The 20,188-nt window shown below is 35.0% G+C and overlaps 1 protein-coding gene across 50 annotated transcripts in view; it reads left to right on the top strand.

The window, feature by feature from the left end:
* The window catches only part of RIMS2 (regulating synaptic membrane exocytosis 2), a 445,064-nt gene that overhangs the window by 210,381 nt on the left and 214,495 nt on the right, over positions 1-20,188 (top strand). The gene's annotated exons all lie outside the window — the stretch shown is intronic.

Genomic DNA, 20,188 nt, shown 5'->3' on the forward strand with positions numbered 1-20,188 from the left:
GGACATGTAAAATACCTGGAACAACTTCTGCTTGGTATATACTACAAAACTTTAAAAAAGAAAAACAGAAGAAAGTATTTTGCTTGCTTGTGCACTTTCAATGACAATATTTATATTTTCTTAATTTTTACTTGGAAAAAGTTTTGAAAGTCAAACCTGTTTTTCCTGGGAGCCATAATTTTGAATTAAATATTTTTTGCCTTTAAGAAAAGTTTGAATTATTTTCTTTAAGAGTAAACCAAAACTATGATTAATTATTAGTATGATAAGCCTTTGCTATGATAATGTATTGGCATACCAGGTAAGGTCTGCTCTCAAATGTCTGTGCAGATGTGATTAAGTAAAGCACTTACACATCTGCTGTGAAAATCATCTGCACATAATTATTAATTGCATCTGTGCCAAGACCAGAATGTTTTTGCAAAGCTCTGCCTCATCACTGATTGAAATTTTTAGTCTTCTTTCCAAATACGTTGATGTTTTTTGAGGAGGTGTTTGAATTACATCTACACAAATACTTCAATAGGAAGGCTGGTGAGTTATCTTTAATGATTTTCTGAAAGTTTCTTTCTATGAGCATATTTAGAAAAAAACATCATCATGAATGTAGTTTCAACACTGCAAAAGAGAAGTGTATTGGTGGAAGAATAAGATTCAGACCTGGGAAATTCTGACTGGTGGTGGATAGCAGATGGACTTTTGAAGTCCAGGGTTAAAATATCTCTCTGATAAGAAGGTTGTAAGGATTACATCTTTTTATAGCATCACACATATGACTAAGCAGTAAAAAGCATGTCATCTCCATTCTTTTTTCTAAATAGGTTGTGCTGTAAAACTTGATTTATGTCATGATACAATGCGGGATTGTAATGCAGTTGAAAATTGTGCATATGATATGTTTTGCTTCCATGATGTGCATTCTTCACAAAAGAAAAGGCTCACAGTCTGCATAAATTATAGATGAGAAAAAATTTAAGTCACATGTTGCTTTTAGCCAGATGCTTCAGCTAGAAAATAATAAAAAAGTGTTTTGGTACTACAGGTCCTTATGTATTATAAGGCTAAGATCATGTAATTTCAGAATTTAAATTTTTCATACTATGCTCAGGTAAAGTGACAATAAAATACAGTGTTTAATCTAAATTAACCTCAAGGTTTTCTATCCCAGATTTTATTTTTGCAGTTGTAGATATTTATATCTACAGGGAATTTAATTTTTCATAATTAGCTTCTTTATTCAACTTATTAGTAAACAACCTACACATTCTTATCTTTTGTTTGACATTACTCACATTTGCAGAACAAGTTCATTTGAGATGGAATGCTCTCCTAAGCCAGTGAGGAGAACAATGCAACACATTACTTTTTAAGAATGGAAAGAATGAGAGAATACAATCATTACAATGTAGTGCTCATTGGCTGAGGTGAACTTCAAAGGGCAGACTTGTTTGTTGTGACCTTCTTTCTATGCTATAATTTCTCTGAGTGTTAATGATTTTCCTTTTGAATGCAGCTTGTCAAGATTTGCCACACAGGAACACTTGCAGTGTAACACTTATAAACTGCTGCAAAGAGATGGGGGATATAACTGAAAACTGAGAAACAAAACCCCTTAGTGCCTTTGCAGAGTCTGTAACAATCCAGAGTTTGTTGAGTGGTTTTGAAGAATGCCTATCTAGGATGTGAGAGTCTTTTCTCAGTGAAAGATTATTCATTTTCCCCCCTCTGTTTACTTTTTATGTCCTGTGACATGAATAAACAACCATCTGCCCTACAGAAGCCCCATAATCCTCTAATTCAAGTCTTTGGGATTAACCACCTTTTATCCAAACATATTTCTGTGTCTAGGCTTTAGTCTTTTTCATGTTCTGGCCTTTTTTTCCCCCACTAGTCTTGGTTAAAGCATTGCCTTTAAGAGATTTTTCATGTAATAACTTTCTTAGAAGATGTAAGCACCACCATTAAAATTTCTTCTGTTTTTCTTACATTAATATTTTTACTTCTTAACAAACAGAGAAAGTAGGGATTTTGTTTGTTTGAGAGGAAGAAAAAGGCTGTTTGTGACTTAATTAAATAAAAAAAATTGACACAGCATAAGATTGGATCAAACAAAGTAATCACATTCACATAAGAAATTTAATTAGGGAACAAACAAGTTAGAACCTTTATATTACGGATAAAAATTTATGTTGGTTTGCTTGCAATTTATTCACAGTGGATTCATTCCTGTGCTATTTTGGTGGTAAAACACTTGGCAAGTAATTTCCTTACATTGATGGTTTAATTATGTGAAAAATATGAATAATGAAGTAGTCAGAAAATATCTACCAACCTGAGGAATCAGAATCATAGAACAGGATCTGTCTTTGCATTTTCTGGCATCCTAGTAAAGAAAGGGAGATAAAACATTTGGAAGAGAGAGCAGAGGGTAGAAAAAAATAATAGTGGTAGCAAGGAAAAGAGAGAAAAATGGAACAGTGTGAACCTGGCAAGAGGCGTTTGCAAGGCAGAGAACTGGGACACGGGGCTGATGTAGGTCTATGCAGTAGGACAGGAGGGCAGTAAATCCGGGCTAACACCCTGGATTCACACGTAAGAGCACAGAAGTGCAGTGCAGCAAACAGAGCAATCATGAAGATAATGCCTGTCATTGACATGAGTCAGACTGATAAAATGGCTCAAAGCATTTCTAATGCAAATCTTCCAAGTTCTCCCACGGCTGCTCACTGCATGGCCCTTGTGAAAGATAATTCAAATGATCTGTTTCTGGAACTTTGTATCTTTTACTGCAATTTCAGCTTCTTGAAACAGCTGTTCTGTTTTTTTGAAGTTCAGTGCTGGTTTGGTCAACAAATAGGATGGAATGACATATGTTTTTGAAGAGAAAGTGAGTATCAGTGGGGATGAGACATATTTTCTACTCTGAACATTTATCCTTTTGCTTGTGTGTATCAGATCAAAATAATCCCACTGACAGCTTAGCAATTAAAAGAGAGATACAAATAAGCAGTTCTACATATAAAAAAGATAAAGGGATACTTTCTTTTCAACTTTTGAATGATAAATTTTGAGAAAATTAATGAAGCAACATTTGCAGTTTATTTCTCTTCAATGCTGTTAGATTCTATACTCTTAAGTCTATACAAATTCCCCACTGTTTTGCTTTTCCTTACCTAATTGCTGTTTAAACACTTGAAGGATGGGATGCCATCCAGAGGGACGTGGACAAGCTCAAGAAGGGGTCCATGGGAGCATCATGAGTTTCAAGAAAGCCAAGTGCTTGTGCTGTATCCAGATCAGGGCAACCCTGGTATTGATCCAGGCTGGGGAGTGAAGATTGAGAGCAGCCCTGCCCAGAAGGACCTGGGGATGCTGATGGGTGAGAGGCTGGACACGACCCAGCAATGGTCACTCACAGCCCAGAAAGCCAAACGTGTTCTGGGCTGCATGCAGAGCCTGTGGGCAGCAGGGGTGGGTGTGAGAGGGGATTCTGCCCCTCTGCTCTGCTCTAATGAGATCCTACCTGTAACACTGCATCCAGCTCTGAGCATCCCAAAATAAGGATGTGGACCTGTTGGAAAAAGTCCAGAGGAGGCCACCAAGATAATCAGAGAGCTGAAGCACTTCTCCTGTGGAGAGAGGGTGAGAGAATTGGGGCTGTTCAGCCTGGAGAAGAGAAGGCTCTGAAGAGACCTTAGAGCACCTTCCAGTACCTGAAAGGGGCCTACAGAAAAGATGGAGATGGATTTTTTTACAAGGGCAGGTAGTGATTGAATAAGGAGGAATGGTTTTCAAATAGAAGAGGATAGTTTTAAGCTACATGTGAGGAAGACATTTTTTTTAAAAAGGACGGTAAAATGCTAGGACATGATGCCCAGAGATGTGCTAGATGGGAATGGGGATCCCTGGAGATTTTCAAGGTCAGGTGGGATGGGCCTCTGAGCAACTGGGTGCAGTAGAAAATATCCCTGCCTACTGCAGTGGGGTTAGTCTAGGAGTTTTAGAGATCCATTACAAGCCAAACCATTCTATGAACCTACAGGATTATATTTTTAAAGTATTCTGAGATTAAATGGTGAAATGTGCTATACTGGTGTTTGATAAAGAAAATAGGTGAGTATATGACAGTAGCCCTGGTAATGCTGTAAATCCATGTTGCATACTACCAGCATTTTAAAACAATTTTTAAAATATATTAAATGAGTCCATTAAACCAGAGGGATTTATTTGTTAAGGCCTTCATTGCAATTTGAGTTGCAATATGAATATTTTTTGTATTATTTCAAAAGATAAAACTTACTAGCATCAATAAATTCATGAACATCCAGAAAAATCCACGGTTTCAGAAATGTTTCCTAAACAGTCAATCACTAGAAAAAAATGCAGATTGTATACTATGCAATAATCTAAGCTGGTATACACTTCACCTGTTTTGCTTACATCTCTGCATTGTTACACAGAACTCACAACTAAAAAAACAGAAAGCAGAAACAAAGCTGAGAACTTGACACTACCAAAGCATTTGCCACTTCTTATTAATTATTTTGTGACTGTCATGATTTATAACAAAAATTGTTTTCATATATTTCATTATGTTAGTGATAAATCCTATTATTATTTGATTTATATGTAAATTTATAAATAAATTAAAATATGGGGAACAAATAAACTCTGAAGTTACTTTCTCTTTCAATGTAGAAATTCAGAAAAGCAAAATCTCATTAATCTTATGAGATTGTATTCTTAGCCCAATATATTTGTTTAATACCAGTTGTATTATTCCTTCTTTAGCCTGAAAGTGTTTTATTTCCTCTGAAAAATGATTTTAAAATTGGTGTCTTAGTGAAAAGAGTTGCCATCCCTGTCCAATCTCTTCACTCCACTAGTGCTCTTTTGCTGTGCTCATTGTAAACACCCCAGAGATGTGGGAGAAAAAAATGGTTTATTTCTCAATTCCAAAAATCAGAAAAATTCTGCTTGCAAAGCAAGTTCCAGTTGGAGTCGTACAAGCTTGAAGAGGCTCCTGAGGTACAGGTTGATTTTCCTGTGGAAACAGTGCCTTTTACACTTGCAGTATGGGCAGATTTCATCCAGAAATCACCAGACTTCAGTATGGAGCTCCACATTTTCGTAGTTACTTTCAGCTGAACAATGACTGGAAATATTAGTTCTATTTGTGATGTTCGTTGGCAACTTTTGCGTTTTGTCTGGGCAAAGGTGACTTTCTGAAATTCTTGTTTTGAAAGTTAGAGTTATATGAGTTCCACTTATGCGAGCTTCTAAGAAATTAGATGCTAGATATTTTTTACCCAACATCAGGCCTTTACAACTCTGCAAAGAAAATGGCTGAAAAGTACCAGCAATTGATTGTGGAAATCCAGCATGTCAAGTGCACGTGATTCTTAATGTTGCCATATTGAAAGTTCTTCATTGAAGTATGGAACTTGCTTTAGGGAAAGATTTTAGTATGCACTGAAAGATACTTTTTGCCTGTAGGTGAGAAGTATTTCTACTGGTAGGAAAGTGTATGAAAATTGAATTTTCTTTTCAATTTGAAATGTTAATGTGTCCTGGTATCTGTTATCCTCAGTCATGAATAATGAACAAGGCAGAGCAAAGGGCAAAATATGCAAGTCATGAATTCAGAAGTCAGCTGAGAATTTTTCTATTTCCTTTGGAGGCATTTATACAGATTGTGGTTATCTTTTCTACTAAGTATAATGTTAATGCACAGTCAAAGCTAGAAACCTAGTGAGCTTGTTAATATCCGTAACTTATCTGTTGTCATGGCAGCAAACAATGTGAAACAATATGGTAATATGAAATGATAGGATACAAATTTCCAGGAATCAGTATTGAAACAATGTGGTAATATTTTAAAATGTTGACTGTTTATAGTAATGTTGAAGCAGACATGATACTATCATTTTTCTTTATCAAGTGCATTGTGTTCTCCATAGTGTGCACAGTGTAGTGCAGATTTTGGAGGAAGTTCTAATGAGAAAGAGGCTGGGGATTTATGTGCATTGTGTGCAGAATGGCTAAATACTGAAAACAATTGATGTAGAACTGATTAACAAAGCAGTATTCAACATCTGAAAAATGAGTATTGTTTCACTGCAATCAGATCTTCTTCATTGTGAAATTCTGGAACAATTCCATTAAGTACAGCATTAGCTGCTTACAGAAAGACCAAAAGTTTGCAAATTTTCACAAAAGACTTTTGTAACAATGCACATTCTGGCATAATATACCTCATGTGACCCTAGTCACCAAAGGCAAATTGTTTCAAGCTACAAAAGTAATTACTCTTGACAGATGAAAGTGATGTACTATAATTTTTACTGTATTTTATAAATTAAAAAATGAGACTTTTATATGAAGAAATACATTTTTCCTCTCAATTGTAAAAAAAAAAGTGTCTATGAATACCTTCAGTGTATTTAGTTTAATGAGGGGCATACTTTTCTTACAATGATCCTAATTTCTGCAATGTTAGCAGAAAGCAAAACAAAAGCTGTTTTCCTCATATCTAGTTTAAAACTATTCTCTTCTACTTGAAAACCATTCCCCCTTATTCCCATCAACACTTACTTAAAAGGGCTATATCTATATAAAACAAAGTATTTTCCTAAGCCAGAAGAAATAAACTACTCCATAAACACAACACAAGAAATGCCGACCAAATTCTTTCTCACATCTGAACTTGGAATGCAATCTGACATTTTGGGTGATGTCAAATATGGACTGAGAATCATATTTTGATGTTAGTAAATGCACCATAATATTTGCTAAGGTATAATTAATGCTTTTATAATATTGACATTAACAATATCTGAATTGGGTAAAAAAGTATGTGTGTATACTCCCAAGCATCATAGCTGTGATCACATTTATTTATTTATTCTTTTATTTTATTTATACATAGACTAATTTAATTTACATTAGATTTGACTGAAATAGAAGAACTAGGTGTATTTTTAATGTAATTTCTTTCTCTTTTCCAAGATATCATTTTAGATTGTGATTTAACTCCAAAACAAACAAGAGCTGTAAAGAAGAGCTTTTAAAAAAAAGTTACTGGTGTAAAAAATTAAGGTCACTCTTGAAAATTAAATTCATAGTGTGCCAAAAAAAGATTCTACATATCAGCCAGATGAATCTAAACTCTGGGCATTCACCTTTGAGAAGATATTTGCTCCTTTGTGCACAGAATTAGAACCCATCTCTCATTACTTCTTCCCTTGAACAGCACTGTTGTGTTTCAGAATCATGTGTGAATTAAAAAATGTAAGTAAGTAGATTGCATGGTCAGCTATATTTTGCTTCCTGAAATATTTGATTTGTACCAGTCTCTTTTTGGTTATTCCGCTATAGTCCTTTTTCAGCATCTGCCTTTTTCACTGTAGGAAATGGATGGTATCTGGAGAAATGAGACATACTTATTCTTTTAATTCTTATTAAAAGAGCCTGGATTATTTTAATGGTCCAATCTTTCAATGGTCCTTTGCAGAACACTCATCACAGTAGTGTTTGAATGGCTTCCATTCACTTCTTTATCTCTGTAAGTGGAAGAAAGCTTTATTATCTTGGTTTTATGGACTGGAAATCAATGGATCACTGTCAGAGCTAAGCTTAGCATTCAAATCCCTTGTATTTTGAATACTTTGCTCATTACTCTTTTGTGAAGAACCGAAGATCCACATTTCAGCTAACTGTTTTTATAATTATTAGATTTCAGTTGAGGTCGTTTGCTAAAATCTGAGTTCTGCTCAGGCATGAAGCATTTAAACAAAGCAAAAGATAAATTTTTTTTTCCTTCATTCAGTTCACTTGCCTCCAACTGCCTGGCTTGCTCCTTCAACTTTCTGCGTGACTTCTGAAGTCTGAAGTCTTTTTCCTTCTTCTGGGTCTTGTAAATTTTGCAAAAATCAAAATCTCTAAATTCTTAAACTCTGATATGCATTTCACTCTCTTCTATTAGCATTTGTTCATTCCTGTGCATTGACTTCATACCCCTTTTTTGGTGTTCAAAGCTCTCCCATATTTGCTCTTTTTATGATTAATCTCTTCTAGCAGATTAAGTAACTAAAGCATTGTACAAGGCCAGGGCTGGGGACAGGGCCTGAAGTCTCCAATGTGGAATGTCTGCCTTTGTTACACAGTGTTTGAGGAGGAACAACCCACATCCTTGTGCAATCTGCCAGCTAGTTCTCCTGATGGGTGCCTTTAAACCAGGGGAAGAATTGCAGACTTGACATCCACCATACCCCATTTGCTGGTTACAAAACAGCCCTGGAGTGTTTGTTACTGGGGTAGAGAGCTTTCACAGAAGCTAAAAAGGAATGAATCTTGCAGAGTCAACTATTTTATTATGCCTGTCTTAGATGACATAGCTCCCATTCCTCAGTGTACCCAAGCTGGCAGGATGAGGTCAGTGGTCCTGTAGGTCTTCTGTTACCCTGTGGATTGGTAGCTCATAAGCTGTGGTTTACTCTAAGGTGTCACCTGGAATGCTTCCTTGACATGTGCAGGGACACAAAGAATGAAGTATGAAAGCAGCAGCTGCCAGTGAGAAGACTCTGGCATTGTACTGGGTCAGAAACTTGTGGTTTGATGCAGGTTGAGACAAGCAGATGAGTAAAATTGTATCCAAAGTTGTCTTGCTCTAGGATTGCACTCGCCTATTTATTTAACTCCCATGTCTGAAGTTTTAGTTTCCCCCCACTGGAACATTGTTATACTTGGAAATATATGATGGTCGGGAAATAGGATTTTTTTAATTGTAAAATTTTATTGCTTCTGATTTTACTTCAAGAAATAACAAGTTCCTTATTATACTTTCCTTATAAAATAAAGGATGTTGCAAAAACAAGCAAAGAAGAAAATTATAAGAAACATCTTAATAACACAGTCATTTATGAAATTGAATGTTGAATCTAGAGAATCTTCCCATCCGAATAATTCTGTCATTCTATGAAATGTAGAAACCATTTTTAATGGCATAAGATCTCATTTGAAATCAACAATGAAAAAGAAAAGATGTTGAATTGTGGCAGAGAAACAGTTAAAATCTGTAACTGTTTACACTGACATGAGTAGTTTGCTAAAGTTGTTATTCCCAAAGCATATCATACTTTCCAGTTCTTTATCGGATTTGACAGACGATGATCTAAAAAAAAGGAAAAGCAGAACAGCAATGTCACCCTAAAAAGTCATTAACTGCTTGTGTTGTACACTGTGTATAGCTGTAAGCATAGCCAATTCTACATTTGCAAAATCCAGTGGTGTCTCTTTATTTCAACAAATTAATCTCTACATTTGCAAAAATGTGGTATATCCTTATTTCAACAAATTCAAGAAAGGAAATTACAAATCATAGTCCATTATAAAATGTAAAATAATAAATGTTAATGGTGTCACTATTTGTATATTTTCAGTATTATCAATCAAAATTTCATTTGAATCCAATTTTATTTTCTTTTCATAGATATGAATAGGCCAAATTTACTTGCATGATAATAAGCAGCAACAGAAATATACTGACAGCTAAAATTATTTCGAATCACCATAAAATAAGTAAAATATTATCACAGACTTTTAAAAAATGGCAGATTCAGGTAGTACCATAGTCTAATCATAATAAATTTATTATAACTTATTCATGCTCTGCATTTTCGTAAAACCTTCACTCTGACAAGACTGCAGTTGTTCCAGTACAGCAAAGATGCTCTGTGCAATTTTGTCTGCACTGAGCAGACAGAGGCAGAAGAGTGTTTTGGGAAGTCTAAGAAAAATTTAGTCTTCCAAGGGACTAATGGAGGCATTTCCAAGTGTTCACTGCCAGATTTAAATCAGGGGAATGATCCTTTTGTTGTTCACAAATCAGCTGGCCATTGTAAGGTCATTGTGTTGACACCTGTGCCAGCTGGAACCCACACCTGTTTTTTTCACATCTGAGTGTTATACTCATTCATATTAAGAATGCATAATGAAAAGAGCCTCTTTAATGTAAAATGGAAAAAAAAAACCCAACCCAAAACCCTCCAATCAATCAAAAATATTTACATGTATTTTTCATATTTCTTGCTATGTTTCTTCATTAAGGACTTTCAGCTTCATGCTGCGTAGAGATTAATAAGTAGTTCAAGAATGAAGTGCATAACTCTCTGGACAAATTATGGAGATAACATGATGCCTTTTCTGTTAGTCTTCTTTAGGCAGTAGCAGGTTAGTTCGCTAGCAGTTTATCTGAAAATAAAATTGCACTGGACAGCCACCAGACAAATGTAAATCTTTGGTTTGAAGAGTTGTGTTAATCTGGATAAATTATATTGCTAAGTAAGATGCACATCTAAGGAAATGAGCAAATGAAGAAAGGGAGAGGATGGTTTGAAACTGGCTGTACTGCGTCTTACTCAACTCAATCTGAAGTCAGTGGGAACCTTTTGAAGTATATTTTATTGTCTTAAATACATTTGTAACAAGAATAGGTTACTGACCTCCCTTTAAGCAGTAGTATCTGTGTTTATATCACAATTATACAGCTTCTATTTTGTGATGTAGCTCTTCTACCTGGAAAAGAGAAGGCTGGTCCAGCCTCTGCCACACAGTGTGTTTCCTTCTGAAAACCTCTGTGACCCAGATAAGTTACATTGTCTGAAGGACTGCTTTGAGCAATGAGAGCCTCCATAGTGTAGGGCCTGGTCCAATTTATGAGGCAGAATTCCCTGGTGGTTTTGCAAGCATTAAGTATTATGACTTTGTTTTCTTCTCTTATCACAAATTTCCAGAAATTTAAACATGAACAAGTAGAGGATGTGAGGGAATTTTCCTTGAAAAGTAGTGGAAAATACTGACCTTTTACTTAAACTCGTTCTGGAAATATTTAGCCTCAGGAGATATATTTTTGGGTAATTGTGATCATACAAAAACAAGACTGAGATTAAATCCCTTATGTAACTTTTATTACAGCTTCAGCTACCATGAAGGCTATAATTATGAGTGTAGTTCTTGTTGACTGTGGAAAGGTCCCTGAGCAATGTGCTTTTTTATGTATTCAGCGAAATGAAATAATTGCAGAGCTAACATCCACTATTCTTCTGTGGACACTTCTTCCATTGTTCTTTATTCTTCTGAAATAATGAAGACAGAGCAAATTACAATGAAAAAAAATATACCTCTTTTCAGTAGGATTCTAAATTAATTTAAAATGCAAATTGCATCTGTATCTCTCTATTTATTACTTTAACAATCTTACCCTTAAATCTCCACAGCATTTTTTAAGCCATATTGGTTTTCTTTGAAGTACGTTCTTAGGGAATTTCTGTTTGAAGGAGGTTTCCATCCAGCTTGTATACATAGACATGAGCAATCTTGGATAAATGTTGGAAATATGATTCTTTTCTGTTTGTTTTAATCATATAGTAAAATTTACTGCATATTTTTGTGGGTAGATTTGTGTAAATTCTTGCCATTTTCTAAGAATAGGTATAATAGAGCAGAGCAAAGGCAGAGAACTAAAATCCTAAAAAATATTAGAACAAAAAAATCAAGCTCTGTATTTCTTATGTTTGGCACTGAAAATTGTTTGGAACATTTCAAAGTGGTGGTACATCTGTATGTCAGCAGCTCATTTTAAGAGGTTAATTGTAGCATCTTGTTCATTTCATTATACAGACAGTCCACAAAGAACAATTCCTTGAATTTAAACCTGAATCCTGGAGAATATCCTCACAGCACCAGAGCTCTCAGGAGACAAATAATTTTGTGTTAGATCTGCATTTAGATTATGTTCAGTAACCAATGAAAGGGGTCATTAACTGAGGAAATAATGATATGAACTAGTTATTTATTTAAGTTACATCTTTCTTTCTGTGCACAGAAGATCCATTGTGGGGATGGGGGACTTTACCACAGTATTATGAAATATTATACATAAATGCTTTTGTATAGGGACTAAATAAATGCTTCATGACAAGCTAAGTCTTGTACCACCCTTACCTTCTGATTATTTAATTTTTCAACCTGACCTTCCTCTTAATGTAATGTGTATGGGAATTTTCCTGCATGTATGTATAAACCTGTATACATAAGCAAAATAACCTTCATTGTGCTTAAGTATCTTAAAAAACAACCACCACCACCACCATTGGTATTTTATTTTTGCACATCTGTTCTTTAAGCTGTAACCCAGGTGTAACAGATCATTGCTCTGAACTAATTTGATTATACAGTATCACACTGTCAAGCCCATGCACAGTAGGTATGAAACTAAATTAGACAGTTGGATATGATTTTTACTTCTGGGATCCACTGGAGTTTCATTTTGAGGTTTTCTGTTCCTCTTTAAAGAGGTAATTAATTTCCTTCAAAAGAAGGTGGTTTGACAAAAATAACATGTAACCAAACTCAAAACAATAGGTATTTTTACATATACCAAATTACTTTCTTCATCATGACTGCTAAAGGGGAGATCAATAATTAACGATCCAATTACTGGTTTACAAAGGCTTTTATTGCTTTTATTGCAGTGTCGAGGTGATGAAAGAGCCTCTTGCACTGGTGTTTTTTTTTTTTTTTTTTTTTTTTTTTTTTTTTTTTTTTTTTTTTGCTTCCACTACAGCTAACTGAATCAGCAGATGCACTCCGTATTTCTAGATCATTTATGGCATGTGTGCTGCCAGGGATGGATGTTGCTTTGGACTTACACCTGCTATTGAGCTTTTGTTTCTTAAAGCAAATAATTTTAAAACCAAAGTGAATGCATGTTGTATCTCCTGCAGTTTAGTTTTGAGAAGGTAGCAGGTTAAAAATTATACTTGTTTGGACAAGCAGAAAGTTATTTATACTGAAATGTTAGGTTTAAAGGAAAAAAAACCCCTTCTATGACTGGTAAAGAAGTGCTGTATTTCTTTGTTATACACAGTTTGAAAGGTGACATTTGCCACAGAAGTTTTATTTCCCTCTTGATTGTTAGGTTGAATTTTGAAATTTGCCCATGTCTTTCTGCATAATGTAAACTGAGAATTACAGACAAGAAAATGAATCAGTTTAACTTCTGGATGATGATTTATTATTTAAATACTAGTTGTTCAAATATGTAATACAGAGGATTTTTTAAAGGTTATTTTTATTTCTGTTCTTAAATGTACACTTCCTCATCAGTGATCAAGACATTTAGAGTGAATTCAGTCTTCTTCTGTACCCACTGAGAGTTTGTAAGAAATTATTGGTAATACTATGCTTAAAAGCATGAACTGGACCTTTTTTGCATTACCCTTTCCCTTCAGTTGTCTATGTAGGATTACAGCCATGTCCAAGGGCAAAAGTAAAGATATATTTTCATCCCAAAGAAAATCTAAAAACCAAACAGAAAAAAACAGCAAGTATATGGAACTTAGATACTGGTTTGGTTATTTTGTAAGACTGTTTCACCTCAAAAATGTAAAAGCTTTTATATTTTTAATTTATATTTTATATTTTTAATTTATTATTGTTGTTTTTGATGATGATTTTTTCTATTATATAAAATAATTATATACATTATTTTTATATTGCTTATCTCTTACTGAAAATCACAAAATGAGTAATTCTTAATATCACATTTTGTTGGCAAAATGTCAGTGATCTTGACTGGAAGTAGTGGAGAGAAAGGAAAAAGATGTGATCAATGAAACAGCTGGGTGATCCTCAGTCATGATATATGGGTGGCTGCTGGGCTGATGATGGAAATTGATTCTAGATAATGATGTGCCTATGAAAGGAGCTATCTCTATGTTAGTAATGTCTCCTTTCATTAGGATTAGCTCTACATGACATTGGGGATAAAAGATAGGAAATTGTTATGAATAAATATATTTATGTTTCTTTAAACCTGAGCTAAGAAGACTTTCCTTCCTGACATGTTCACTATTTCAGTTTTACTTACGGTTGATAATTCTCTTGATGAAATTAGTACAGCTCTGTCATGAATTCAACTGGCATGTTAAGTCCATGTCCTTATTTGTGAATTTGATATTGTGCCTTGTGAAGAATCCATTCCTTTGCTGTCTTTCTTGGTCTCTTGTTGTCTTCATTTTGCAAATTTGAAGCTTACTTATTAATTAAGATATACTGATTCAAAGTAGCTTAGGGTTATTTTCTGTAGTAATTAGTGTTGGCATCAAAGCAGTAAAGATTGAAAGTAAGTAAGTACACAATCTAAGGGCATTTTTTTGTTTTTCCTTGTTGGCTTCTTTTTTCTTTTGTTAGTAAGTATTAGAAGGAACTATGCTTATAGAAAACATTATTATAGGCTCTCTATCAACATATGCCCATTACTGAAAGGAATGAAAATTTACCTGGTTATATACTGCCTCTCAAAGGTAGAGAGCTTATTTCTGTCCAAATAGAAATAGGGTCACATTTAGGATTCAGTTCATGTGGATTAAATCCTATGGCCCTGAGACTTGGGGATGCCAGGCAGCCTTGTTGGAGCTACTCTGACAGTAATTTTGGCACAGTCACAACTTCAGGATATAGAAAGAGTGCATATCTGTGGAAAGCTGAGTATAGGGTAAGCCAGCACAAAGTGAATTGCATAAGCAAACGTGTCTACTAATGCTAAATAGAGTTCTCCTGAAGCTACTTATTTCTTCAGTTTAATCAAGCCTTCTTCAGTGAGTGTATATAAAGTGGTAATGAAATGTCTAATGGAAATAGGTACTGAGAGCACACAAACCCCCAAACCTGTTTCCTAACCTTGCAGCTGTTTCTCACAAATTTTCATAGTGCTCCAATTATGAACTGTCTTCACTTCCAGGGGGTGTAAGGCTTGTTTCCAACTGGCTTGTCAGGTTTTACTGTTGCCTTCCTCTTGGCAGCAAAACAGTTGAATTTGCCTGGACTGGTTTCAAAGTCTGAGGACAGAATTTCTTGTGCATGTGTGGTTTGGTTCCCAGTTGTGCAGCAGCTCCAACACATCACAGAACCGTTGGATCTATGCTTCCTTAGCACTTGTCAAGATGGATCATTTTTCTGATTCAGGATTTCAGTGATTCAGGAAATACAGGGTTTTTCCTCACCTTCTAGACGCGAAATAATTCCTCTGTGCATTACATCCAAGAACTTGTTAACTTTCAGTAGACTAGTCTGTGAAAAAGGTTGGGCTCACTGCGAGCACCTAAATGGGCTACCTGGTTTTAGTTGATGAGAACAATTTCACAGTATTACACAACACTAAGCTACTGAAACAAGGGCCAGATATGAGATTCTTTAATAGGATTATTCTCCCCTGCATTGTTTCACCTTTATATGAGTCCCTCATTCAGGTATAGGCAAGCTGGTATTGCTGATTCTGGTTGCAGGCCTGAGATGGTGAAGAGCTTGTGATGAAGCTGTCAGTTTCAGTACTAAGGGGAAGGGATGCATGGTCATAACACACAATCAGGGAAGATGTGTGAGGTCAGCCCAGGAATACATATGTGGTCTTTGTGGATGTGAATAGGGAAGAAAAAGGAAAAAAGACATAGTTTAAAAATAATAACGAAAGAGAAATAAATTGGTTTTGATTACTTGCCACTGGATATTATCCAAAAATACTGTCTTATTGAAACTTTTCAATATGTGTTTTCCTTTGCATTCTGCCAAAAGAACTTCCTTTTTTCAGGTACAGGCTCTAAATTTTGTAATGGCAGAAGGAAGAAGCGAAAAAGTGAAAATGCTACAAGTAGGGTAAAAAGCATAATTTGAAATAAGCATCTTCCTTAGATAAAATCTTAAAGATAATCAAGCAAGAGAGAAACCCATAGGATATTATACTTAATTAGTTCTAGTTTTCCCTGATCTTATTAAAGTAGCAAGGGATATGTAATATAGGTGTGCAAATCTGAAAAGTTTGAATCCTAATAAGGAAACAAACTGGGACCACACTATAAAATGTCTGGCTGTCTCCCATAACTACACTGTATACCTGTCCATTTTCTTGTTGATTAAGTTTGTGTACTGAATCATATGATAGAGGTCATGGTGTGGCATATAGGTGTCATATGAGAGGCATAATTGTAAGTGTATAAGGTCATCCAGCTTGTGTACTGAGCTGTGACCAAGTGTATTTGCCATGTTGATATGCTTTCATTCAATTTATTCCAAGGAAAGACATTTGTCAAGATATGTTTGACTAACAGACTGAGCATAATTTTATTTTAGAAAATGTAATTTTGAAGAAAGTATTTTCTCCAATTTACATCCTTCCAGCAAAACATAATTTAAAAAAAATACTTCCAGGAAATATTCTTCTATTAATAGTGATCCTAAATCTCAGTTTCATAAAGAGAACCAGAATGAAATAGACATGCTGAAACCCTTTCACCTTTACATTAGGTAAGTCTTTACATCAAGAGTAATATCTTTTCTGTTAAGCAGTTCTTGTAGTAGTACATGGTTTTTGAGGGTGAACCAGAGTCTTCAAGTAAAATCTTTCAGCATCCCTTAAAACAAACAAAAACCGCAAAAAAAACCCGCAAAAAAAACCAAAAAAAAACCCCAAAACACCCCAAAAACCCCCCCAAAAACAAAAACAAAAAAAAAAAAAAAGAAAAGAAATTCAGGATATTACTAAGTTCTCAGTGACTAGCCCGTGAGGTCCAGAGACATTTCTTTGGTAGCAGCATCTCTATTCTATTCAATAGTTGTATGGTGTCAACGTCATTATTCTTGCCACATGGGTATGCACTGTTACCTGCTCTCACCTCCCCCAGTCTTTTTTCTCACCTGCCTTGTGGAATGCACCACTCTGCTATTCACTAATGGAGATTTATGTATTTTTCCTCTAATTGCTGCATCTCTCTGTATTTCATGTATTAATAGTCAAAATATATTTTATATCCTTTACATAAAAAAACAGCTTCTCTTTTTTTGCTTTGGTAGGACCAGATCCTTCAGACATTTTCCTAGGCTGTTCCATGTTGAAAGTTGATAAATCTAGAGAGATAATAGTTTTGCAAGAAGAAATGTTGAAATGTATGGTAGGAATTTTCAAAGCCTGCCTCAAGCCCTGCAGGAAGGTGCTTCTTTTTTTGTAATCAGTGCTCAAACCTCATCAGTGACTGTGTTGGAAAATATTTCTGTGCTTTACAGTCAGCTATGTGACAGGCAGCTTTACATTTGCTCCTGCACCAAAAGCTAGAATGTCCCTGAAATGTCCAGAGCTGACAAAGCAATTGTTTAAGCACTCATATAATCCCCTCCAGGCAGTTCTAGCAGTGTAGCTCCTCTTTGGAGTCACCCGCTGTGTGTGGCAGTCTGGATGGAGAGTATTGCAAACACAGAAAGTAGCCTGCTTAAATGGAAGTTCTTAATCGCTGTAGTTCACTTTTTACTTCACTCCAGAGACCTTCTAGTACAGGGCTGCGCTGGGAGCTGTGCAGTTAGGAGAAGGATATAGACACATGGGATATGTTCAGCTCACTGTACCTTATGCTGAAAATTAGCTTCGAGGGGGAAAATACTCAATTGTAAAGTTAAATAATTTGCAGTTTTGAGTAATGACATATACGTACCATTATTGACTCAAGTAGTCAGAAGTATGTGTCCAGTACACACCATGCAGTCAGGTAGTCTCCTCAGGCTGAACAATTTAAGGTTGTATGACCTGTCCTTTTTGGCAATGAGATTTGAATTTGAGGACAAGTTTTTGGTTTGTTTGGTTCAAAGCAAGATTATGTTTTTAGTTCACTAAGGGAAACAGTTGACAGTTCAGAGAAGTCTTGGTTTAGGTAGAAAGGACCTGGGTTGTGCTTAAATCCTATGTGAAGATTTTGAGCACTTTAGAGCATCCAAATAACTCTGTATGAGTAGAACGGCCGATAACATAGAGTGCTTTATGTCTAGCCTGTTTGGAAGATAAATGGCTTTGGACTTGACCATGAACTTAAACAGCATTCATAAAAGAGTAGACATACACCTTGTATGTTAGATACAACCTCCTTAACGCTTCATAAAAAATACTCAATTATCATATTTCTGTGGGAAAGCCATTATGGGAAATAAAAAAACTACATAACCAAACATTAAAATACAAGGGAAACAGAAACTGACCAAAATTCTTTTAAAATATACTCTAAAATTCAAAGTTCCCATTTCTACAGGAAGGTCCCATTGCTGGGGGTTCCCAAATGTAGAAGAAAAAAAAAAGTTTTCCTCTGCCTTTTGGTTTTGTCTAGAGAAAATAAGAAAAGCACACTGAACACCAGTGAGTTTACAAAGGCTTCCAGCAAGGTTACAAAGTAAGGTTACAGTGAGGTTACCAATAAGGTTACAAAGGCTTCAGCTTAATCCTGTTTCTGCAGAAGGGCAAGGTTACTGATGTTGTGGTTCTCCCAGCCTGATTAGTCCATGAAAGCTTTCCATATACACATAGAACTCATTGACATTAATAAGAGCAGACCTCACATATGTCCTTTCCTATATCCAGCTGCACTCCTGAACTCAAAAGGCATCTGAATATTGTTATAATGGCATGAACTAGGATTGTATCTTTCTTAGTAATATATTAGATCCCTTTTCCATGAATTATGATTTTGATATTACATATTTTGTAATTTATCAATGAAGTGACATTTTTTCCTGTGTAATTTCTGCTGCATTCCCTAAATGTATAAAGTATTTTCTATAGTGGATGATTAATTTCTAAGAGAGCAGCAAATGCGTTTTCTGGTAGTCTTACAACTATGGTGTCTGTGTTACACAAGATCATGGTTTAACTTTTATTTTATTTCTTTACTTTTTTTTTTAGTTTATTTACTTATAGCTTTTTTTTGTATGCAAAGACCTATGGGCTTTACATATATTACTTTTAATTTTACAAGATTTCAAAAATCATTTACCTAGTCAAGATTTTAGTATTTCTAGAACTTCCATTGAAAAACTGATGTCCAGTGACTTTATCAAACTATTCGCTTTATTTCAAAAAGTTGTAGGTATAACTTGCATAGCATTTATGCCTGTCATTTAGATCAATTAATGCAGTATTAAGGGCAAAATCTGTAAGATCTACAGGGGGTTTAAAACTTCTAATTTATATGATAATTTTTGGAAACCTATAACTGCATATTTTACACAGATAAAACCAAAATAGTTTTTGGATGGAGTTGCTTATTTTAATTTTTTCATTTTATAAATGCCAATTATTTAGTATTTACTGTGAGATACATCTACAATAAAAAAAAAAGCCTTCTACATCTTGTTTAAAAAGGAGAAGGGAAAATGGTCAAGCAAGAAGAGGGAGTGCTTTTATCAGGTAACGGGATCAATTTTACAAGCGTTCCTCTGTGCAGATTTAGTTCCAGGGCTTATCATTTGATGAAAAGTAACTATTTTTGCAAAATGACTGAGTCTACTCTTAGACATACACTGTTTGTGGATACAGTAGTAAATGGGTAGGAGGCCTTGGAGTAAGCAGAAACCAGCTATACCAGCAGATGAGCCTTGGACCAATGCTTAAAGGCCCCAGGGAATTTGTAAAACAGGCTGGAACTCTTGCTATCTTCTGGATATCTCTAAATGTATATTTATGAGTAAGGGCTAGATCTTCATGAGCTCACTGATGATTTCACTCAGTACCCCTTGAAGAAATGTCTGGAGGCAAAAGTAGCCCTGGAAATTCCACTGCAGAAGTAGCTTTAGCAAAATGTTACCAGCTTTCAAAATAGTGTTTCTTTCCCCTTTGGCAGGAGATAGCCACACTTTTATCTGTTATACAGGCAAGATGTTAACATTCATGGCAAAGCAGTTTTGGTAAGAATTTGCTATTTTTAAATGTTATCTTCCTTTCAAGTGTCAAGAAACATAGTTAAGAGATTTACAGCCTATTTATTATTTAGAAAATATGAATTAATTGATGCCTCAAAATAATTCTATGAAGTTACTTTGTCACTGTTTTTATGAAAGAAAAGGCTACGAGACAATATGCTACAAGATTTCTGCAATGTGTAAGGGACTAAGTTCAAAGTATCTTTTTGAAAACAAAGCCTTTGTATTTTGAATATTTCCTTTTTTAAAATGAAAATGAGACTTGATTTTTTTTCTTCATACAGCATATGCAAGCCTCTATTTTAGGAGGAAACAAGTGAAAAAATTGCATTTCTCATTGTACATATACAATATACTCAGTGGGACTTGATGATCTCAAAGGGCTTTTCCAACCTAC

Source organism: Passer domesticus, chromosome 1, assembly GCF_036417665.1.
Source record: "Passer domesticus isolate bPasDom1 chromosome 1, bPasDom1.hap1, whole genome shotgun sequence".
NCBI classification, from domain to species: Eukaryota; Metazoa; Chordata; class Aves; order Passeriformes; family Passeridae; genus Passer; species Passer domesticus.